Source organism: Ovis aries, chromosome 26 (assembly GCF_016772045.2).
Source record: "Ovis aries strain OAR_USU_Benz2616 breed Rambouillet chromosome 26, ARS-UI_Ramb_v3.0, whole genome shotgun sequence".
NCBI classification, from domain to species: Eukaryota; Metazoa; Chordata; class Mammalia; order Artiodactyla; family Bovidae; genus Ovis; species Ovis aries.
Genome location: NC_056079.1, coordinates 3,458,213 through 3,482,905, shown reverse-complemented (window position 1 = coordinate 3,482,905; position 24,693 = coordinate 3,458,213). Strand labels below are relative to the sequence as shown.

The 24,693-nt window shown below is 42.9% G+C and overlaps 1 protein-coding gene across 1 annotated transcript in view; it reads left to right on the top strand.

Moving 5' to 3' along the window:
- CSMD1 (CUB and Sushi multiple domains 1) overlaps nt 1-24,693 on the top strand; it is a 2,070,567-nt gene that overhangs the window by 889,453 nt on the left and 1,156,421 nt on the right. The gene's annotated exons all lie outside the window — the stretch shown is intronic.

Genomic DNA, 24,693 nt, shown 5'->3' with positions numbered 1-24,693 from the left:
TTATGATTAGGTATCATTTCCCTTATTTTATGTATAAGGAAACTAAAACTTTAAAATGTTCGTTCATTCACTGTGATGACATCACCAGAAAATGTAAAGGCCAAGATTTTATTCTATTCCCCTGGATAGCTCCTTTTATAAGATTTCTGACAAAAGTTTAGCTCTCTTTATGTGTAATACTGATCATGAGGATGATAGATATTTTCATCAAATTGTAAAAGAAATATCTTCTACCAAGTACTAAACAATAGCCCATCCTATTAAACCATATTGAGTATCACAGTTAATAGATTGTGATATCACAGTCCTTTTACATACTTATTTCTGTACTTTGCCAGAGATTTTAGTTTTCTTCTTTGCATTTCTGGCATGGTGTTTGGTACAGATAATACATTTATACATATTGCCACTAATGTGTGTGTTCCTTACCCATGATGAGGACGAGAGAAAATGAACAGTGCTAGCAAGCTGGGATTGTCCTCTATACCAGCTTGTTGGAGACAAAAAATGAATTGGTTTAATTGCAGCATTTATGTAAATGTATGTTACAAGCATACCATGAAGGTGAGAATTATATATGTAAAGTGTTACTTTCTTCTGTTATAGGAAGTCCTTGTAATGCTAATAAGCCTACTATTATTTATACTCATTCCAGTATTACCTGAATTTTTGAAGCAACATACTTTCTGTCCTAGTCTCTTCTTAATACCATTGGCATCCACCACATTCTGTAGTTCTGGTTAACAGGATGTAATCTTGTAGAAATAGAATTCATATTCCATGATGAGCTATATCCCAGGTGTATATGTCTAGATGTTTATATCTGTGTCTGTCTATAAATTACTTCTGTATACTCTATTCTGTGCCTTTCTGAACCATTTGTAGAAATCATCAATACTTATCTCAGCTAACATTTTGATTCAAAAATGATGACATGACTATGGGAGGCCCACGTCTCAGTGGAATGCTAATCAAATGTCATGAGTTGTCAAAATGAAATAATTCATTTAGCTTAGGGATGGATGCCAACAACTCTGCTGAAATGGATTATAACCTTTTGATGATATTTGTTATAGCACAAATGGCTTCCCTGGTGGCTCAGTTGGTAAAAAAAAAGTCCAACCACAGTGCAGGAGACCTGGGTTTGATCCCTGGGTTGGAAATATCCCCTGGAGAAGGAAATGGCAACCCACTCCAGTATTCCTGCCTGGAGAATTGCATGGACAGAGGAGCCTGGTGGGCTAACAGTGCATGGGATCACAGAGTTTGACATGACTAAGTGACTAGCTTTCACAGTACAAAGGGTCTTACTTATTGCCACTTTTGCATTTTTAAATTATGCCCAAAAGTGGAAGAATATGAGATTGAACCATTGGAGAGGAGTTGTAGAAAACAGAATATTTCAGGGGTGAATCAAGGAGGAGCAAGGAATCCACAGCAAATAAGACAGTTACTGAGTTTAGAGAAAGCAGTGAGCTGCACAGAAAGACGCATCATGGCGCGTGGTACACAGTATGGATCCTTGAGCACAATATACCAGGAACCCTGACCCTCGCGCAAGTCTCCGTGCGCCGCGTGTACCGGGGACATCAGTGGGCAGAGGGAGAGGGTGTGTGTGTGCACATGCCTGTGTGTGATGCTGTGGTCTGAAGGAGTGAAAACAGCATTTCCATGGTAGGGAGCTGATGCCTCAAGTGAAGAAACCAGGTAGTCACCTACCCGGTCTTTGAAAATCTGGGGACAGACACTAAAAGAAGCAGCTTAGCAAGGAAGTGCCTTGCCTCTGAGGCTGGAAAATAGAATTGTGGAAGGAGGTTTTTTTTTTTTTTTTTTTCAATTAAAATCTATAAAGCTATTTAGTGTTAAACTCTGTACCATTCCTAACTCAGATCAAGATGAAATCTTTCTACACAGGCTTTTGTTCCCGAAGCACTCTTTTTTCCTCCTCGAAGACTGAGCCTCGTGTTTAAAAGATCCAGCATCCATTTAGGAGGGTCTCCTCAGAGTATTTTGGGGGGTCTCATCCCCACGTAAGCAGAAACGACTTCAGTGTCCAAGGCCATGTCTGCAGGCAGCTAGCACTGCTCCAGAGCACAGGGCTCATCCGCCAGGGCTTGGGGGTGCCTTTGGACAATCACCACAGGAAGTGCCCATGAGTCATGAGGCATCACAAACCATCCCAAGAGTATTGAAAAGGGCAATTGTTCAGTAAATACCCCCTTCTGACCCGATGCTTCCCTACAGCTGTGGTGTCTCTGGGCCCACAAAGCTTTGTAGGATAGGGGCTAAACCCCCATCACCACTACATCATCCCAGGTGGTGTCAAGCTGCGGTTCCTGGGTTCCCACATGGAGAACAAGTAACTTGTGACTTTCTTGGGTGGGCATCTCCAGTCAGGTCACCTTGCAGAATCCAGATGTTAAAGGCAGGGTGGTACTGGGCATTTCTACAAGAAAGGGTGGGACGTTTGTTTGCTTGTAGGTTGCTTTCTCAGGGGGAAAGGAGCAGCCTCCAGGAAAAGGAGGTATATGATTAATGATAAACAAACACTGAAAATCTAATAACATGAAGGAGAAAAGCAAAATAGAAGACATCTCAGAGGACCAGTACTGCCTGCACGGCCGGATGAGAGCAGAAGCAGGGGTCTCTGTTCTCCACCTGGGAATGGCTGCCTCCAGTGCCGCCATCATCCCACGCCACCCCTCCAGGGGGTGGATTGGGGTTCCCCGGGGAGGGGTGCCCAGCAGGTGTGCTGAGGAGCCCACGTGCTCTTCACTGGGGATCCAGCACGTCCTGGGTGATGGGAACATGGCCTTGAGCGCTGGCACCCAGCTAGGGGATTGCGCCAGGGTCTAGATCCAGACGTGGGCACTTCCCAGGGGCCAGAGAAGGTGACGGTTCTGTATCTGAGACACAGTCAGGGTCCTCGTGAGTCTCTTCATGCAGGGAAACCTCAGTGGCCATCCGCGGCAGGTTGGACTGTCCCATGTCTTCCCGCTCGGGGGAGGGAAGTGCAGGATTAATCCCCCTTTTCACTTCTGGTATGGAAAACCACTCTTTTTCCGTATGAAGACTGACTTGTTTTGAGTCTAGCTGAAGAGAGGATGCGTGTGAAATAATAATTTCTAGAATTGATGAAACCTTCACTTTGCAGACGAGGTGCCCTGTCTGTGACCCCCTTGGCACCAGGCTGCCCGCGCTGGGGGCTCCGAGGCCCCGGGCAGCCCCACTGGGCTTCCTGTGACTCCCCTGCAGGCGTGTTTACTGCAACATCTGTCACTCAGCATCTTGTATGAAATGCCTTCCACTCCTTTTCCTTTAATTGTCCTGTGAATGAGTGTGTGTGTGTGTGTGTGTGTGGTCTATTTCACTCTGTGACACTATGGAGAATAAAACTGTCCAAAGAGCCAATAATATTTTCATTATCATCATTATTATTACCAAATCAAAAATTATCTTTAATGCTTTTCTTCAGGATTCACATGCCCTCTAGGTAGGTATAACTTTTAAATGATAAAAATGCCTGAGATAGGTTTTCATTTAAACTTAATTTTCTATTTTATCTCATCTCTTTGCCTTTACATGTTCAACGTTCAGTTGAGTTGAGTTCAATTCAGTCACTTAGGCATGTCCGACTCTGCGACCCCATGGACTGCACCAGGCCTCCCTGTCCATCATCAACTCCCAGAGTGTACTCAAACTCATGTCCATAGAGTCAGTGATGCCATCCAACCATCTCATCCTCTGTCATCCCTTTCTTCTCCTGTCTTCAATCTTTCCCAGCATCAGAGTCTTTTCAAATAAGTCAGTTCTTCACATCAGGTGTCCAAAGTATTGGAGTTTCAGCTTCAGCATCATTCCTTCCAATGAATATTCAGGCCTGATTTCCTTTAGGCCTGGACTGGTTGGACTGATTTCCTTTAGGATGGACTGATTGGATCTCCTTGCTGTCCAAGAGACTCTCAAGAGTCTTCTCCAACAACACAGTTCAAAAGCATCACTTCAGTGCTCAGCTTTCTTTATAGTCCAACTCTCACATCTGTATATGATTACTGGAGGAACCATAGCTTTGACTAGATGGACATTTGTGGGCAAAGTAATGGCTCTGCTTTTTAATATGCTGTCTAGGTTGGTCATTAACTTTTCTTCCAAGGAGCAACTGCCTTTTAATTTCATGGCTGTAGTCACCATCTGCAGTGATTTTGGAGCCACCAAAAATAAAGTCTGCCACTGTTTCCACTGTTTTCCCATCTATTTCCCATGAAGTGATAGGACTGAATGCCATGATCTTAGTTTTCTAAGATGTTGAGCTTTAAGCCAACTTTTTCACTCTCCTCTTTCACTTTCATCAAGAGGTTCTTTAGTTCTTCTTCACTTTCTGCAAATAAGGTTGGTGTCATCTGCATATCTGAGATTGCTGATATTTCTCCCAGCAATTTTGATTCCAGCTTGTGCTTCATCCAGCCTGGCATTTCTAATGATGTGCTCTGCATATAAGTTGAATAAGCAGGGTGACAATATACAGCTTTGATGTACTCCTTTTCTGATTTGGAACCAGTCCATTGTTCCATGTCCAGTTCTAGCTGTTGCCTCTTGACCTGCATACAGATTTCTCAGGAGGCAGGTCAGGTGGTCTGATATTCCCATCTCTTTAAGAAGTTTCTGTTTTTTTTTTTTTTTTTTTTTTTTTTTGGCATAGTCAATAAAGCAGAAGTAAATGTTTTTCTGGAACTCTCTTGCTTTTTCAATGATCCAATGGATGTTGGCAATTTGATCTCTGGTTCCTCTGCCTTTTCTAAATCCAACTTGAACATCTGGAAGTTCATGGTTCATGTACTTTTGAAGCCTGGCTTGGAGAATTTTGAGCATTACTTTGCTAGCATGTGAGATGAGTGCAATTGTGCTTCAGTTTGAACAGTTTTTTTTTTTTTTTCTTCAGCATTAGGACATCCATACAGATTATAACATGAACATGGTAAATTCTGATGGGCAATAATATTACTTTCTCAAATAAAACAAAACAGTATAAACTAAAGTTGTATTTTTAAACTTTAAAAGTGTAAATATATCCCCCACCTCATAAGACAAACAGCACTCATTTACCCCCAGTGATATTTTTGAATCTTAAAGATGAAGTATATTCAGAGAGACATATAAGTCTAGTGAAACATGTAGCACAGCTTGGTAAAAGTCCTATCATTTCTTTCCTGTTCATTTTTGTCTTTGAATCTGAATCTTGCTGAGGCTGTTATGTAGAAATATCTACTCCAGGTACTAGCTAGAAACTGTGTCTGGTGAGATGCTCTACACTATGTTTCTGTGCTTTACTTGAAACTCATCCCTAAGGAAAGCTTTCTTTTATTTTTGATTGAAGTGTGGTTGATTTACACTGTTGTGTTAGTTTCAGGCGTACAGAATGCGTTTCATTTTTTTCCAATTTGGACTGTGAAGAAAGCTGAGCGCCAAAAAATTGATGCTTTTGAACTGTGGTGTTGGAGAAGACTCTTGAGAGTCCCTTGGACTGCAAGGAGATCCAACCAATCCATCCTAAAGTAGACCAGCCCTGGGATTTCTTTGGAAGGAATGATGCTAAAGCTGAAACTCCAGTACTTGGGCCACCTCATGCAAAGAGTTGACTCATTGGAAAAGACTCTGATGCTGGGAGGGATTGGAGGCAGGAGGAGAAGGGGACGACAGAAGATGAGATGGCTGGATGGCATCACTGACTCAATGGACGTGAGTTTGAATGAACTCCAGGAGTTGGTGATGGGCAGGGAGGCCTGGCGTGCTGCAATTCATGGGGTTGCAAAGAGTCGGACACGACTGGGCAACTGAACTGAACTGAGTGTTCCATTGTATAGATGTACTACTTCTTTTTTATTCATTCATCTGTTGATGGACACTTAGACTGCTTCCATGTCTTGGCTGTTGTGAATAGTGCCGCTCTGAGTACTGGGGTGCATGTATCTTTTCATGTTGAGAGTTTTCTCTAGGATATATACGTCTAGCAAAGTAAGAGGAAGGTCTTACTTTGGTCAGTCAAAGGTCTCAGTCAGGAGGCTGCCTTAGTGTTCTTTCTCCATCTTTCTATTTTGTGAACTGATAGATCGTGTTTCTGCTTTATAGTCTCAGCATCATCAGAGTATCAATCCCGTTAATAAGTGAGCACAGGTAAAATCTATTTCTGCTGGGGGTTTCGCAGCACTCATAATTCAGTGGCAGTTATTATTCTTTGCTGCTTATAACCCTAGAGGTCTAGCCACTGTATAGTTTGTGTAATTTGAGAATTGAATATATACCTGTGTCCTTAGTAGGGTTTAGTCATTTGTTTCTTTAGAAGTTGCTTTTCTTTAGTTGAACCATGTTTCTTGTCTCTGTGAACCCTGTTACAGAAAGGGAAAGTGTTAGTTGCTCAGTCATGTCTGACTCTTTGTGACCTCATGGACTGTAGCCCACCAGGCTCCTTTGTCCATGGAATTCTCCAGGCAAGAATACTGGAGTGGGCTACCATTTCCTTCTCTAGAGTATCTTCCAGATCCGTGGATCAAACCCAGACCTCCCTCAATGCAGGCAGATTCTTTACTGTCTGAATCACCAGGGATGCTCCTAAAATGCTGGAGTGGGTAGCCATTTCCTTCTCCATGGGATCTTCCTCACCCTGTAACAGAGGTGGGAGAAATTAAACCACATGGCCATCTGATGACAGAAAGCAGTGTTCAGTCACAGCAACCAGAAGGTCCTGAGTTTCTGGGGAAGTGGCTTCTAGAATGGTTCCTGGATGTCCTCATGGAACCTGCCTGGCTGCAGCCCCCAGACCTCCCTGATCATGTATCACCACAGCAGATCTGGGGCTACAAGGCTCATTAGCCTGCACAATGCAGAGGACCCTAGATTCTGTCAAACATGCTGTGTCATCAGAGACTTTGGACAGAGAAGGATAGACGCTGGACACTGGAGCCCAGCTGGTGATTCCTGATCCTGGTTTTGACAGTTTACTTCCTCTGTGTCTTGGTTTCTTCATTTTCATATTGAAGCCATTTCTCACTGCTCTTTTGGGTGGTGGTGAGCATCCTCGATTACTAAGGTGCGCAGGTTGGGAGATAGCATGAATTAAACAAACAGCAATTCCTTCCTCCTCTTGGCTAGAAAATGCCCTAGAACTTGAAATAGAAGTTGCCTCATGGCAAGTACATCCTTAGGCAACCAGAAGAAATCAAAAATCGTAAGTCAAACCAACACAGTTCTCCCACTAAGTAGTTGAGACAGAATCAGACAAGATATTAAAAAGTCACCATAACTTTAATCAAGTCTGTATTTCAGAAAAATGACTGAATTAGCAAAGTGCTATGACAGGCATTCCTGATATCCTATATTGCAAAATATTTTGTCTACATCTGTAACTTATTAATCTGTTTTTACAAAAGTATTGAACAGGAACATTTACAGCCCCAGAAAATTGAAACAACACATTTTAGGTGATCTGTAGCTCAGTTGGTAAAGAATCCACCTGCAATGCAAGAGACCCTGGTTCGATTCCTGGATCAGGAAGATCCCCTAGAGAAGGGTAAGGCTACCCACTCTAGTATTCTTGCCTGGAGAATTCAATTGACAGAGGAGCCTAGCAGTCTACAGTCCATGGGATCCCAAAGGGACACGACTGAACAACTTTCACTTTGTTTCACTTTAGTAATTAAAAGTCATTATATATATATATATATATATATAATATATATATATGCACTATTAAATGAACTTTCAAAGTCAATAGTTCTTTAATATAAAGTTGTAGTGCGAATTATAATTTTGCAGTTGAAAGGCTATGTAGCAGTTTAAATTCCTTGTGAAACAAGGGTAAAAATTCAGAGAAATTGAAAGATTTTTGTTTTCCTCAAAGCTAACATTAATTTTTATTCAAAAATTAAATTAAAATAGAAAGTGACTATACAATTGTTCATGCAGCTTGATACTGCCTTACCCTTGCTGTCATTTAATGCTAGACTGAAATGTGTCAGAAACAAAACCACTCCTAGTTTTCAAGTAGAAAATCTTGGCTTGATTCTTTCAGAATTCCCACTTCTACTCCCCCACCTGCCCCATTTTTTTCAGAACTAGATATTTGTGCATATGATTTAGTTCTGCTTTAAAAAAGGATAAAAGATAGATTCCACTTTAGATGCTTCCTTCATTTCTATTAGAAAATCTGTCAAGATTCTAATTACTTGTCATATACTGAGAACTACCAGAGTCACGAGAACCAAATATAGCCCAGGAACCCTTGGACCCTTGAGTGGCAGGCTGGGTGTGCAAACTTGTCATTAAAGCACATTGACACACAGACTCCAGTAAGGAATTGAGCCTCTGCTGTGTGCCTGGGATATTAAACTAGTGCCTTGAAGAAATAAACTGGCGAGAACATTCTCACATTTTATGTGTACTTTGCCCATGACAGCTCATGAAAAGCGATATTAATGCGCACATTTTGGGGCAGACAAACATGGATGGCCTCCATGAAACCACAGGCCATTTCATGCTTCATGCCCACCAGCAGCAGCCTCCTCTGTGGCCAGAGGATACTAAACAGGCGAGTCTGAAGACAACTGGGTTCCCTTTCCTTCCTCTGCCGGGTGTGAAGGGTCAAAGGGCAGGGGTGAGACCTAAAGCGGAAGAGCAAAGAGATCAACAGCTGTACCGACAGGGCCAGCGTTTTTGCAGTAGTTGAATGGATGGTATTTCATACTTTGATATTAAGTATTTAAATACTGATTTAAAAAACTAATCATGGCAGTTGAAATAGCAGAAGTATATAGAATAAAAGTGAAAGCCTCCCTTTATTTCAAACTGCTTCACACGTTGCCAGTGTTTTTGTGGGGCTTCCAAGACATTTTCTACACATGCTGCTGCTGCTGCTGAGTCACTTCAGTTGTGTCTGACTAAACACACCCAAATATGTGGCGATTTTTTTTTTTTTTCTAATTGCAGGCTGCATTATAGGATGTTGTATTAGTCAGTTCAAGTAGCTGTAAGAAAGTATTAGAGACTGGAGTCTCAAACGACAGGCCTTTATTTTCTCACGTTTCCAGAGGTTGAGGTTTGGGGGGAATCCAAAGTCAGGGTGCCAGCATTGTTGGTTCCTGGTGAGGTGGCCCTCCGGTGTGCAGACAGTCATCATCTAGCCATGCTTAAGTCCCCTAATCTGTGGCGTTTTGTTGTAGCGGCTGAAATAGACTAAAGCTGCTGTCGAGAACACAGACTCTCTGTTTGGCACCCAGACATGTGAGGGCGTCAGCGTTTCAACACTCCTGTCCTCTGAATGGAAGTCCTTTTGAAAACTAATCATCACCATCATTTACGACGACTGCTGGTCGCTGTCAGGATCCCCAAGGATTGTAATAGGCTGCCAAGAGAGTTGGTCGGAGGACAGTGATTTATACCTCATCCGGTGCATCATTTATTAAGACTCTCATAACTCTAGAATTACAGCGCATTGCCCCTGCTTTCATTTACTTTGTGGCAAACACGTTCAGCTGGCAAGCTCCTTGTCCAGCCTCCTGGTGCTCTGAAGGATGAGAAGGGAGCCCAGCTGTCCTAGGAAGACAGAGATGTGTCAGGGAGAGCTCCACCGTCAGCTGGGCAGGCATGAGTGCCGCGGGGTCTCAGAAGTGAAAAGAAACCCGACAGAGACCTCCCAGAGACTGAAGGGGCCTTCCAGAACCGCCTGCAGCAGTTTAAATGAATGGTAGTTGGAGAAGGAGGGAGAGTTTCTGTCTGTTGTCCTCAGCTTGGATTCAACAGACTTGCTTTCTTCATTTCTTTGTGATATATTTCAATTTTATTTCATTGCTCTCATTTGAATGTGGTTGGCATCAATAAACTATGCTCAAGTGACATCTTTTTTCCCCTAGAATTAAATGCTTTCTTTAGTCACCAGAATCTCCTATTAACTTTTTATTTTTTACCTACCAATTTGTATTGGAAACAATCTAATGAAGAAACAAAGCAAACAATAACATCAACCAGTGAAATCTTTCTGTCCAGAATCATTAGCCTGTAGAAACTAAACCAGAGCAAAGCAAAGGTGTTAGAGGATACTTTGACAGAGTTCTGTCCTTTATGTCCTTACAGTCCTATTTGTGAAAGGGGAGTTAGAACTATACTCGATTCCTACCGGATTGCTTCAGGGTGCAAGGTTTGTTCAGGACAGAGGGTTCCATTTTGCAGTGATGCTCTGGGATGGTCCCTTAGTGAACCTGTAGCATCCTAGCCAAGAATGCTGAGTCCCTCATCAACTGGGTGTCTGTGAAAGTGTCACCCTGCATGACATCTTTCTGACGTAAGTAAGTAACATATCAGCACTCTCTAATGAATACTTCTGATGTCTTTAAAAAGGAAAATTAATATAGAAGCAAAAAATTTGAAAAAAAATTTTTTTTAAAGTTTCCAATTCTGAATTTATGAACCATGGGGTGGTTGAGTGGTGGGGAGAAGTGAGCATGAACCATCTGAACTGTTAAGAAAATGTATAATTTTATATGTGTATTTGTATTGTAGGAGATGATTCAAAACTGATGTATGGCAAAACCAATACAATATTGTAAAGTTAAAAAAAATAATAAAAAACTTTAATATTCAAAGAATTTTCTGAATAGGAAAAAATGTTGAAAACTTAGACATTACTTAGACATAAATCAAAAGCATTAAGTTATAAAAGCTGGAGAGAAATGACAGATCGTTGAAAGCTGAGATTTCCTACTATATGTGTGAGAGAAATCAGGCTTAAAGAGAAAGTGAGAGCAATGTAAATCTGAACAGTACCGCTGACTCTTACTGCAGGTGAAATGAGTTTTCCTCAGATCAAAATAAAAGTTATTTCTATAGGCTTAAATTAGAGATAGAAAAATTAGTGTACAAATTTTGCAGAAATGATGGATAAATTAATTAAAATGTGTCTGGTTACCCAATTTATCTTATTCTGTTTTATTTTATTCTTATTCTCTCTGGATACTGAATTTCATTATTTAGCCAAGTGATCCAGAAGAAAGCACATACTTGCATATTTAGATCTTATTATGCTGAAGTACTTTTTCCAACTCCATCATCCCTGGTGTATTGGAGGGAAATTGTTTCTTTCTGACCATTGGGTAGCTTGAAGTTTGAATATAGCATGGATATATTTTGTCTAAACCATTCTACTCAACACAGATCAATTTTATTTAGTCCTTGTTGGGGCTTTTCTATAGAAAATTATTTCCTTGATAGTTTTTTCCCCCCATCTTTCTGTGATGCATATTGCCTGGAACAGGATTTTAATATGGTAAAAATGAAGATTTTTTTTTCTGTCCCCACTTTCTTTTTACCCTACTCTTTAGATCTATTGCAACCTATTTGGTGTAGTCCACCCCTCGGTAAAGGGGCTCCCCAGGTGGCGCTAGCAGTAAAGAACCCTGTCTCCTCCCCTCCTCTGCTTCCTCCTTCCCTTTTCTCTCCCCACCCTTCCCCTCCCCTTCCTTCTTTTCTTCTTTCTCCCTCTCTCCCGTATGTATCTTGTTCGCTGATGTTTCCATCAATGCTACGTGTACTGCGATTCTCAGTCCATGGTTTGCAGAGATTTGATGAGAATGTTACTCTCGAGAGTTAGGATTTAGGAAGATTAGACAAGGGACTTGTTTTGTTCCACGTGCCGACATGTGCTCCTGGAGTCCCGCTTCTGATGCACTATTATCATATGTCACCCGGATGCCAACAGCAGGCGGTGGAGGGCCATGTGCGGCCACGCGCCGCCGCCTTCCTCTGTGTCCATCTGACGTGGGTGGCGCTGCATGGTCCTCCCGTGCGTGCTTCGGGATGACGGCTCCCGGCTTCCAGGGAGTTCCAGGCCATGACTGCGGTCTCATCGTGCATGCGGCACGAGCCACAGAGACTCTCAGCTCTTCCTAAAGCAGTTGCTTATGATGACAAGTCTGCAGGTGCTACTTTGTGATTTAAAAATTAGCCCCGGAATCGATCATTTCTGTGCACACAGAATTTTAAGGGGTTTGAAATATCCATTTCGTGCGTAATCATTATCCAGTGCTTTAAACAAAATCCCAACAAAAAGATGTGCATCAAAGCATTTTCTCTTGCAGGAGGAATGGTTTGCATGAGAGGACTTTATGCTCCACAGGTTGTCCCAGTGAGAAGCTTCATCCCTGGGTGAAAATCCCTTGACTGTGGAAAGCTTTAAGTGGAGCAGTGCAGCCTATTGAAACACCAGATTCTGTCGGAACTGGGGTCACGTCTCGGGTTGGGTGATCCCAGCGATGACCGAGCACGTGTTCATCACTCTCCGTGTGCGGTTCTTCTCTGTGAACTGGTGCTTGTGAGAACTGATTGAGACTGTGTGAAATAGCAGTACCGTGCTCGCTTGTGGGTTATTATTGTCATTACCCGCACTACCCTGTCCACACTGCCACCCACACAGACGTCCCTCTCCGGAATGTGCAGGGTTGCATGGGCAGCTCTAACACAACCTCTACTGTTGTTGCTGTTATTTAAGCCCCTCTGTTGGATCTTTGAACTAAAGCTGTCCTTATAAGACTCAGGAGCACAGCTGGTTTTTGTTTTGCCCATGGCTTTTAGGGACCATGTGTGTTTGACCTGAAGGAGCAGAGGACTTCTCTGAGCCCTCTGGCCTTGAGTACTGCGTGTTGGCCTTGAACTGAGCTCCCCGAGGACGTCACCCCAAGCTACCAGGACTCGGGCTGCCTTGATAGGCAGATTGTCTAAGCTGACAGGTGCTATACTAGTAAGCACGCACCAGATTTTCATCTTGTTAATTATTTTTATATCAAATACCCATTAAAATCATACCTTACATAGGCATCGTTATATTGACTAAATAACTAACATTAATTTCACCCCATTCTGTTCAAAGTATCCTGTGACTTCTACAATGCTGTAGATTTCATAACTGACTCACATCATATTTCCATTGAGCAGGGCTTGTTTAAACCAAATAGAAAAACACTCAAACTGACTCCATTTTTCTTTTCTTCTTAAATTCTATAGAACTTAAGACATCAGTGAAATCTCTTATGCAATATTTACCAAAGAACTTCTGTGGTAGTCCAATATAGTGTAAGGGTGTGTGTGTGTGTGTGTGTGTGTATGCGCACGTGCTTAGGTATCATGGAGCCTTCATGTTAGAATTTTAAGGATGCTCCAGAGTATTTTTCCACTGGCAGGAACACATGCAATAATACCTTGACTTGTCAGGCTCAAGATCCTGGTCACCCAGAAGGTCGACCCAGGGTCCCCTGCGTGTCCATGGAGCAGAGGCAGGAGGTCTGCCCTCACCAAGTATCTGTGTGATCAACAGCAGTCAGCACCTCCCTCCCCTCGCAGGCACACCCTCGCATCCAAGACTCTGCATTTGTTCTTTGGTCTGCCTGACACCCCAAAACATCTGACCTGTCTCTGTAGAAATAGTAGCACTGCACCCTGATGCTGTCTGCCCCCTTACACTTCCTTGCATTAATCAAGGCTTTGTGTCTGCTTCAGATCACAGGGTGAGGGCAGAGGAATGGTTTCTCTTCTGAGCTGAGGCTGAGAGAAGCCAGCTCAGGGCCACGTAGTCCTCTCTTGACCTGTTTTGGTACTTGAGGTTCTTGCCACAAGGTGTTATAGCCTTTGCAGCCTGGGAGCCTGAGTTACTGAGGATGAATGCACCTTCTGTGCTTTGGAGAAACAGCTTCAGGGAGAAGAAAACTCTTGTTTTACTGAAGCATAGAAAGGTGTGGATTTTGCCATGGGTTAGCCCAGCGTTGTCTAGCCTGGTGGGAATGCCTGCCCATCAGATCAGAACCCACCTCCCGACTGTAACCTGGACCCCTCCCCTCTGCTCCAGCTACCCTAGAGTATGTGCCATCTACTGATACCCTGTCAGGGGATTACTGATCATCTTTGTTTGTTACCATCATCCTGTTCCCCTCCCCCATAAGACAGACCTTCATGAGGGCTGCAGCTCTCTTGGGCACATAGTGGTATTCAGTAAGTATTTCTTGATTGAGTAAATAATAATGAGCTTAACCGATGTCCATGCCCATGCCCCCAAATGCTTTCCTATAGACCAGTTTCCTATACACAGTTCTGCTCTTAAAGTACACCTGAACTTTGAGAAAGCATTTCAGAAGTGCTATATGGTCACTTCATGGGAAATAGATGGGGAAACAGTGGAAACAGTGTCAGACTTTATTTTTGGGGGCTCCAAAATCACTGCAGATGGTGACTGCAGCCATGAAATTAAAAGACGCTTACTCCTTCAAAGGAAAGTTATGACCAACAGAGATAGCATATTCAAAAGCAGAGACGTTACTTTGCCAGCTAAGGTCCGTCTAGTCAAGGCTATGGTTTTTCCAGCGGTCATGTATGGATGTGAGAATTGGACTGTAAAGAAGGCTGAGTGCCGAAGAATTGATGCTTTTGAACTGTGGTGTTGGAGAAGACTCTTGAGAGTCCCTTGCACTGCAAGCAGATCCAACCAGTCCATCCTAAAGGAGATCAGTCCTGGGTGTTATTTGGAAGGAATGATGCTAAAGCTGAAACTCCAGTACTTTGGCCACCTCATGCGAAGTGGTTACTCATTGGAAAAGACTCTGATGCTGGGAGGGTTTGGGGGCAGGAGGAGAAGGGGACGACAGAGGATGAGATGGCTGGATGGCATCACTGACTAGATGGACGTGATTTTGAGTGAACTCCAGGAGTTGGTGATGGACAGGGAGGCCTGGCATGCTGCAATTTATGGGGTCGCAAAGAGTCGGACACAACTGAGCGACTGAATTGAACTGAACTGAAAGCCACAAAAGCAATGAAATTAAGTGAAAATTAAAATTCCAACCTTTTGAATGTGGCCCTATATGGATACTGAGAGTTCCCTTTGACATTCATGTGAGCTTTTTGCCCTTGGCATTTAACTCAGGATGTATATTTCAACCACAGAGATGGACATCTGATTTTCAGTCTTACATTATTGGTGATTGTGTATTTCATCTTGGGAGCTGAGAGCACATTAAAACACACAGTTGCTGTCTTAATGTTAAATTTCCTTGCCATCCTGAGTTGAAATTAGACCCTTAGCATTTCTATAATGTAGTTTTTAATTGAATTGCTTTTTTTTCCCCATGCGAAAGTGTTCTATTATGATAGAATTGGCAGGATCACAGCAGCTATGAGCAAACTTGTTTAAACTACTGTTCTATAATTCTCACTTACTGTGGGATTGATCTTAATGGATGCAAAAGAAAAAAAAAAAAACTAAAAATGTAAGGCTAAGCTCTCACAGGCTTTGATCTAAAGGAAGCATTTAAAGACCTTCTTGTAAAGGTCATCACACAGCCAACAGTTCCCCAGATCGTGGTGTTGGGTTGTGCATTTCTTCTGGTTCTTACCTGGTTATTGGCAGGATGGTGGCTGGCTCTTCTGTGAAACTGATGAGAAATGTAGTTCCTGTTCTTCAGTCACCAAGTCATGTTTGACTCTGCGATCCCATGGACTGCAGCACATAGGGCCTCCCTGTCCCTCACCATGTCCCAGAGTTTGCCCAAGTTCATGTCTATTGAATCAGTGTTGCCATCCAACCATCTCATCCTCTGTCGCCCTCTTCTCCTTTTGCCTTCAATCTTTCCCAGCATCAGGATGTTTTCCAGTAAGTTGGCTGTTCACAGCAGGTGGCCAAAGTACTGGAGTTTCAGCTTCAGCATCAGTCCTTCCAATGAGTATTCAGGGTTGATTTCCTTTAGGGTTGACTGGTTATAATGTTGCTTGTTTACTATTCCTTTGCTCGGCTCTTCTCTGTACAGAACAAGGGAGCCCAATTCCATGCCCTCTAATCTAAAATGTTCTCATAAAATTATTTCACACATTAATAACACAACACAAAAGTAGCTTCTGAGAAAAGTTGCAAATTTTAAGGCTAAGCACTCACAGGCTTTGATCTGAAGGAAGATGGTGGGGACTGAGCCTATCAAAGCAAACAGAATCAGGTAGAATGGAGCAGATGAATCAGCACAGATGTGTGCACATGTTGTGACCACACTGGAGATATAGGACGGACCCCCACTCAAAATTTGATTTGAATGTTGAGACTGGCAGTGCTCCACAAAAGGACAGGAAAAGGTTTATGAATCACATACCTGAGGTGTCAGAGGAGAGAAGAGCAGACATCACCAGCTCATCTGGGATCTGTCATGGTTAGTGGGTGGGGGACCTGGGTCCCCCTGTGCAGGCAGGGGCTCTGTGATCCGAACCTTCTGCTGACACCAAAGGAGCAAACAGGCAGGACTTCTTGCTTACTTGCTTGTTGAGAAGCGGGCCAGAGGATGAAGAGGGACATGCGAGGCTTCAAAGTTCTTATGCAGTCAGCTAAACATAGAAAATGGAGTCAGGCTCCATTATATATATAGAGAGTGTGTCTTCTACAACCACATGGATTCAAGTGTAGTAGGAGCTTAGTCTAAACAGAAATTGATAAACATCAACCTTCATGTTTGCATGCTTAGAACCCAAAAGGGAAGATGGACATGTTAAAATAATAACGATGATAATGACAAGCTGTGACACTAGAGAATGAATTAAATAACAAATGGATGATGATTGGCAAGGACTTACCAGGCACGTGTTAGCAGAGCTGCCATAGTGAATGTCCTGATTGCTGGCTTATTTTAATTTGCGGAAACAAATCATCAGTGACTTCTGCCTTGGGGGAGTGGAGGTCACGTCAGCCTTTCCAAGGAGATGCCCTTTAATTCACATGTTCTGAAGGGCATGTGTGTTGTAGTGGTTGAAGAGTGGAGAACAGGAAACTTGAGCTTGTGTCCCGGCCGGTGTGGATGTCCAGAGCGTTAGGGTTCCAGCAAGTTCCATGTGGGCTGGAGCAGAAAGTTTCAGGAGGAGGCGGCAGAGCTGGGCATGTGGGGAGAAGCGCATTCATCAGAGCAGATCTGCCGCCTGACAGCCCTATGAGGGGTCAGATCTGCGCAGGAGAGGCAGCTGTGGGACTGGTCCTTTCAGTCCTCTCTGGAAGCAAATAGAATAACTTTCGTGATGTGGGAAGCATCCACTTTTCTTACCATAATTCCTGGGATTAAAGAACTCGCATGATTTTTCATTGAATGTTCACTTCAGTTTCTGATCACGATGGAGGAATTCGAAGTAACAGAGTTTTAATAACAATTAAAGGTTGTTAAGATTACATAAAACATAATCATTGGAGCAGAGTAAATGTATTTATATAATATATCAAGTACTTATTACTGCATTGTTTCACATTTATAATATTTAACCTTTAAAAAATTTAAACTGCTTTGTTAGATATGGCTGACTTGGAAAAAGCTGTAAGTATTTAATGCATGTAGCTGAAGGAGTTTGGGAGTAAATATACACTCATGAAGCTAAATGCGTTAGGATACCTCATTTTACAGAGTGTTAGTGTTAATTGTTCGGTTATGTCCCACTCTTTGCAGCGCCACGAACTGTAGCCTACCAGGCTCCTTTGTCCATAAGATTCTCCAGGCAAGAATACTGCAGTGGGTAGCCATTCCCTTCTCCAGAGGATCTTCATGACCCAGGGATTGAACCTGGGTCTCCTACATTACAGGCAGATTCTTTACCGCCTGAACCACCAGGAGGGAGAGGTGAAATTTGTAAGAAGTAAAGAATGATTCCCTGATAGTAATTAGAGAGCTGGAATTCAAATCCAAGTCTGCACAGATGTGTGCTGCTTTCTCTCTTTCCATGTACATATGCCCGCTCCAGAAAACAACTATTATCTGATGTTCAGAGACAGAATCCATTGACTAGGTCTTTACGGGGCTCAGATTCAAAGGGCATGGCCACATGACATAACATTTCTAACCGGTTGGGTCAGTTAACAGTGCCCTAAAGGAAAAGGTTTAGAATATAGGTATTTTATTTGCTGATTACACACCTGTGTAAATTGCCAGGGGATTTGCCATTTATTTTTAAACTACATCGGTAACCCCGACAGTCGGTATGTGCTGTAACCTTTCGAATAGAGTTAAGGACTCAGATCTTGAGCTAGATTCCTTCTTGACATCAGCAGGCTATTCAGGAAGGAAGTACGTGGACGCTGAAAAGGAAAGTTTGTCTCCTGAGCTTGTTATGGACTAGTTAGAACTGAAAAAGTCTGCTGGGACCTATTAGACACATTTTAGAAGAACAGTCTTAGCGAGCGTCCTGATTACTGGAGTATTTTAATTTGGGGCAGAGAAAGGCCAAGAAAGGGAGGTTGTAAGTGGATATGAGTTTTGAGTTGGATTGAATTCTTTCAGGCCTCAGAGTCATCCTCTCCTGATAAGCTGACATTTCAGTGGTCATAAGCCTCCCGGCTGTCACTGGGTTTTCAAAGAATTCTGCCTCACAAATGACAGGCTTGATCTCTGACTGAGATTAACCAAGGACTTGCTTAAATGTATTATGACAGAATCAGGAAGGACGTTCTCCAGAAGGGTCAACCTCCTGACATTACCAATGTCAACTTTGTGCTATAGGAAAAAAGACTAAAAATGGATGTATTTATTTATATATATACATACACACATACACATGTGTGTGTGTGTGTGTGTGAAGCTAAGGCCATGGCTTTGCTAATCCTCCTGATAATGCATACACTATAATGTATCTTTAAAAATATTACAGAAAAGCAAGGAGCATTTATCCTAAGTTCAAAAAAATAGAGTCATTCTGTGTAGGAAAAGCAACCTAAGAAGCCATTTATGAGATCTGAGTTATTATTATTTTTTATTTTGTTTGTTTTGAGAGCATTAGGAAATAAAACACCATATAGGTGAACGTTTATAAGGTCAGAAGGCTCACTCTGCGTATCCACATACCTAAGAATAGGAATGGCCATGCCTCTGCCAGAGTGCCTTGTGGCAAAGGTTGGAATGACAAGACTTAAGTGTCTTCCCAGCCACGTTCAAACTATCTATAGCCAGGTCCCTGGGGACCTGCGGTGTATTACTAGGGAAGACAGTGGCTGTTAACTAGGTGATGGGTAACAGCAAGTCAAATGCTGCCCAGAGTTGGGGGTTCTTCATCCACTGTGACGTTACAGACCTCTGTGCCAGCAGCTGTCATCCTAAACAAAAGCTTCCTTCCAGCACTCAGCCCTGTCTCCTTCCTCCGCAGGATGTGGTTTGATGACACCACGATTAGACTCTCATCAATTTCAAGTATTCATATCAAGGAAGATTTTTATTAATGACCCAATGCACTATTAAGGTCTTGTTAACTGCTGAGCTGGGATGTTTTCAAATGGACTTTCATAAAACAAAGGAACTCAATGCTTACCAAATCATTCATATGCTTTTTTGTTTGTTTGTTTGTTTTTAATTGAAGGATAGCTACAATATTGTGTGGTTTTCTGCCATGCATCAACGTGGATCAGCCGCAGGTATACATATGTCCCCGCCTTCTTGAGCTTCCCTCCCACTCCTCTAAGTTGTCACAGGGCCTCGGTTTGAGTTCCCTGAGTCTGTATATTTGTTTTTTTTAATCTGTGTAATTTATGAAACAGAAGCGAAGACTGCAGATGGGGGCCTTTGTCTTAGCAGCATCAGAGCAGTGAAGAGACACCTGTATGCCAAGTGGAGGTGTGCGCCCACCCACCCAGTCCCGGCAGAGCTGTGGGCCAGGGCAACAGGGAAGCTGCAGGATGGATTCAGTCTGTCTCTACTTCCTTAACTGCACAAGGAGGTCCTTTAACAATGGACTTTGGGTGGCACAACAGAGATGAGTCAAGTAAAATACAAACAAACAAGAATGCACACACATATGTATGTCCATGGATGTGGAAAGACTGACTTACTGGAAGAGTATTGGGTGGTTCTTACATTAACCATCGAGTCCTTTAAAAGCTGTTGAGTGTGTTAAACAAGATGGACAGATTTGAACTGTGTGAATCCACCTATAAGTATATTTTTTCAATAAATATTATGACACGACGCACCCTATGACTGATATTGGCTGTAGGACTGTGGGTACACAAGTGTCACTGTAAGGCTGTGGGAAAGCTGTGCCTTGAAGGGTTGGAACCCGTGACCCCTGAGCTGCTCAGGGGCGATTGCAGATTGCCGATTGTGCATGAAATAAGCCCCAAATAGTCAGGGGGATATCTCTGTCCTTGCCTCTGTCTTGTTTTGTCTCGCTCTGCATATTCTGTGATGATCAGCTGTTGCGGAGGTCAGACGTTTTTCCAGGCACTTTGAGTTGTTCGGCTTTCCCTGTGTGCTGAGAGGGAGGTTTCAGAGACTGGTCCGCGCTCTCATGGTTTCCATCTTCAAATACACCGACTCTGTTCTTTGTTCCCAGTGTGCAGACGTTCTGGTTAAAAAAAAAAAAAAAAAAAAAAAAAAGCTTTCTCAAATCTCTGAGGCCTGTGCTCTTACAGTTTATATTTGTTTTTACTTTATCTTTGTTGGCACTTTTCCCCAGGGCAACAATAAGGGAGTGTATCTCTTAGTGAGAAACAATCCTCTAGCCTGAATGACAATTTGAAGCACCATTTTTTCATCATAAAAGTCATGATCGTCCTTATCATCAGCAACAGCACTGAAACAGTGTATCTTGAGCTTTTGCTATCTGCCAGACTGTGCTAATTGCTTTATACGTCTTCTCAGTTGATCAGCAGTTCTCCAAGATGACCATCTTCACTCATTTTATGGGTGATAAGAATGAGGCTTAGCCAGGCTACCTAATGTTCTGAAGGTCAAGTGGCTAGTGAACTTGCTGATTCCCTGTAAGCACCACAGAGCGAGCGGGTGGCTGAGGGGGAGGATGGGAAGGTAGGTGATAGGGGTGAAAGAAGGACTGTAAGATGTAGATGCCAACAGCTTTCCTTTACTAAATGTTTCCTTTGATCAAAGATACTAAGAAGACACAAAGAAGACACAGGAACTGCAGTTTGTCGTGTGCCCGCCGATTTCCATCAGTGTGTGTGCACTAAACACAATCTCACTTGGTCCCCACACACACCAGGGTGACAGCAGTTGCCTGTTTTTACACATATGCAAACCAAGGATCAGAAAGAGGGTGTAATTTTCCCAGCATCAGAAAGCTCTTTGGTTTTAAAGCACATGCTCACTCTATTACATGGTATCTTTTCCCCTCCTCTTTTCATTTAATTTTTAAAATAGAAAAAAAAGTGTTTATTGACAGTTTTGGTCAAAGGCCAGAACCAAATTTCCCTACAATCACCCAGTTTCAACCTCTGCTTTATTATTTATGTATATTTTGGCACAAACACTTAACATGGGACCTATTGATTTACATATTTTTAGGTCTAGTGTAGTACTTGACAGAGTTGGATGAACGTTGAAGCCAGTGACAGACCCACAAATATTGCACAATTGTACCTACATGAGTAACCGAAAATAGCCTAATTCATAGACTCAAAGAGAGGCATGGCAGTTGCCAGGGGGAGAAGAAAGAGGAGGATTTCCAGCCGAGAGGCATCAAGTTACTGTGAAGCAGGATGGATCATCCCTGGAGACCTTGTGTGCAACCCTGTACTGCCATTGACTCTGGTACGTTGTGCACTTCAGAGTATGTGCAGGGAAGGGGGGGTGGTCTCATAATGGCACTGTTTGGCAAATGTTTGAGGAATCTGAAGGAAGAAGCATCCTCACGCGTGAGTTTGGTCAGAGAGGACTTTGTGGGCAGGATCACCCCTGAAGGTGCCGGAAATCCGAGTAGGGCTCGACTAGATGCAGGAGGAGGAGGGGCCAAGAGGCCGGGGGGAGGAGAGCGCCCAGAATGATCCTCTCGGCGCTGCTGTGACAGGGAGCTATGGGAGCGCCACTGTTTTTAGCAGAAAAGAGGTCACGTGAGGTCCAGGTCAGAGAGGAAGAGACAGAGCCTCGTTGTCATTGTCACTTCTGTTTTTGTGATCAGATGGCAGTCCTTCACGCAAAAGCTAAGGAAGTTAGTATCTAGATGTCCATCAGCAGATGAATGGATAAGAAAGCTGTGGTACATATACACAATGGAGTATTACTCAGCCGTTAAAAAGAATTCATTTGAATCAGTTCTGATGAGATGGATGAAACTGGAGCCGATTATACAGAGTGAAGTAAGCCAGAAAGAAAAACACCAGTACAGTATACTAACACATATATATGGAATTTAGAAAGATGGCAATGACGACCCTGTATGCAAGACAGGAAAAAAGACACAGATGTGTATAACGGACTTTTGGACTCAGAGGGAGAGGGAGAGGGTGGGATGATTTGGGAGAATGGCATTCTAACATGTATACTATCATGTAAGAATTGAATCGCCAGTCTATGTCTGACGCAGGATACAGCATGCTTGGGGCTGGTGCATGGGGATGACCCAGAGAGATGTTATGGGGAGGGAGGTGGGAGGGGGGTTCATGTTTGGGAACGCATGTAAGAATTAAAGATTTTAAAATTTAAAAAATAAAAAACTATAAAAAAATAAAAATAAGAAGAAAAAAATAAAAAAAATAAAAATTTGGCGGGAGAATTAATGGCTCGATTGATTGATGAGCATATGCCACGCCTCTTTCCAAAGCATACCTAGATCTGTTAACGAAGATGCTCACACTGTGCCAGACACTGTAGAGTGGGGCTAGGGGTTCTGACACCAAAGTGGCTGGTAGGGCTCACGGGGGTCCCTGGAGTGGAAGCCTAGCTGCGACTTTAAGGAGGGGATCGGCACTGAGGGAGGGGGAAGCCGAGTCTGCTCCTTGGGGAAATAAGATGGAGGCTCTAAATAAAGAAAGAGGTGAACGGAGCAGAACAGAGTGGGCAGCAGAGAGAGGGAAGGCTTTTGAGCGGGTGTGCGCGTAGACAAATGAGGCTCTTGCAGATCGGAGGGCAGAGCCCGCGGTCTCAGGGCTGGAGAAACGCACGCGATGGAATATGGCCAGCTGACAAGAGAGCTCTGCCACCTGCGGCCCTCTCTGCTTCCACTGACTCTTTTACAAAGGTTTCTTGGATCTCTTGGGAATCTTCACTCACCACTAATAAACAGGTTTGGGGTCACTCATAAGAAACCTTCCCTAAATCAGTGTTACGATCCCCCCGATACTATAGCCAGGACACGCTTCTGTTTTTGTCCTTACACTATTACACTCTTGATATCAGTACCCCATTCCCTCCCCAGGAAGCCCTGCTCTTTGATGCCTGGGTCCAGTTTTATGTATCTTGACATCCCTGTCTCTTAGCTTTCGGCATGGATCATGGACTCATCAACTGTTTCATGAGTTTGATATAATTTGTTTGTATTCTTGTCTCTTTCATAGCTGTGAAGTGGTTTTTAACTTTCTTCTAAATGAGGCCTTCATCCCTAGTACAGGTTCTGTCTCTTACCTGATTCTCAGTGAATTCTTGCATGTGAGTATGTGGATAGATGAATGGGATTGATCATATGGCCTTACAAATGAGAGGAGACCACTTTTCATGACAGTCTCTTCCTATTTGTGATGACTACAACTGAAATCCTGTCTGAAATGGGGATGATTGGGAATCACTGTTACTGAATGGACAGAATTTGGGGGATGACTGCAGGAAGGAAAATTGATAACTGGCAACAGAGAACCAGGTTCCACTTCTTTGAACCTTTCTTTCTTTTAGAGGATGTTAAGTTCCCAAATTTTAAGTTGCAATCAGTTGATTCCTGAGTCCACTTTCTCAGATCTTGGTGGCAACTTCACAGCTGAGCAACTGTCCTAAAAATCAAGCATAAAACTAGATGACAATTAAGGCATATCAATATGTCATGATGGTCCATGTCTTATGGTGTATAACCTTAAATAAATGATGACCCAGTTTATGAAACATTGTATTTTGTAGGGAAAAGAAGTTAAGATTAAGAGTAAGATGCCGTGTTTCTTGGTATGATTCTTGATGAACAGCTTTGTTAGTTCTGAATTTCCTGCATTTTATTCTGAAATGCTATTACATCTGAAACACATTGTATTCATTTTAATAAAATTAGATTCTATTCAGAGTATGTGTATGGAATAGTGTTGAAATTAGCTTCATTCTGAAGCTGTAAGACATATTATTCTAATTTGTGAGGGTTTCATATGAAATCTGATTAGAGAGAGGGAATCTCAGTTCTGCCTTTGTTGTTGAGAGCTTTTATTTTAGAACTTTCCTAGCCATTTTGTGTCCCTGGACAAAAACTAGATGGCCATATAGGAGTCGCTGTTTTATGGATTGCAGTTCCATCTGACTTGCAAGTTCTCAAAAGAATAATAATAATAATTCCTGTGTTTGAAGTGCCATTAAAGTTGACCTTCAGCTTCTGCCCTTGCTCTCACATTTTCAGCAGGTGAACTCTCATGGAAAGGGGCAAGGCCACACACCATCGCACGAGCACTTTGTATAAAACAATGCCCGTGACAGATGCACTCCAGAGGCAGGAGGCAGATGGGATCCCCCCGCCCCCTCCCCGCCACCCCAGGTAAAGCAGTTGGAGGTCCCTTCCCTATGGACCGAAACTCCAAGCCGAGAAAGCAGAACGATTATAGGAGGAAGCTAGGCCCTGCGCAGACCACATATTTCTCGTTCTTGAAGGAAGGAGGCCTCTCTGAACACACGTGTACAGAAAGGCTCCTTGGAGGTCAAGGCAGAGTCATGTCAAGGGATATTCTACCCAGAAGCCTTTTTG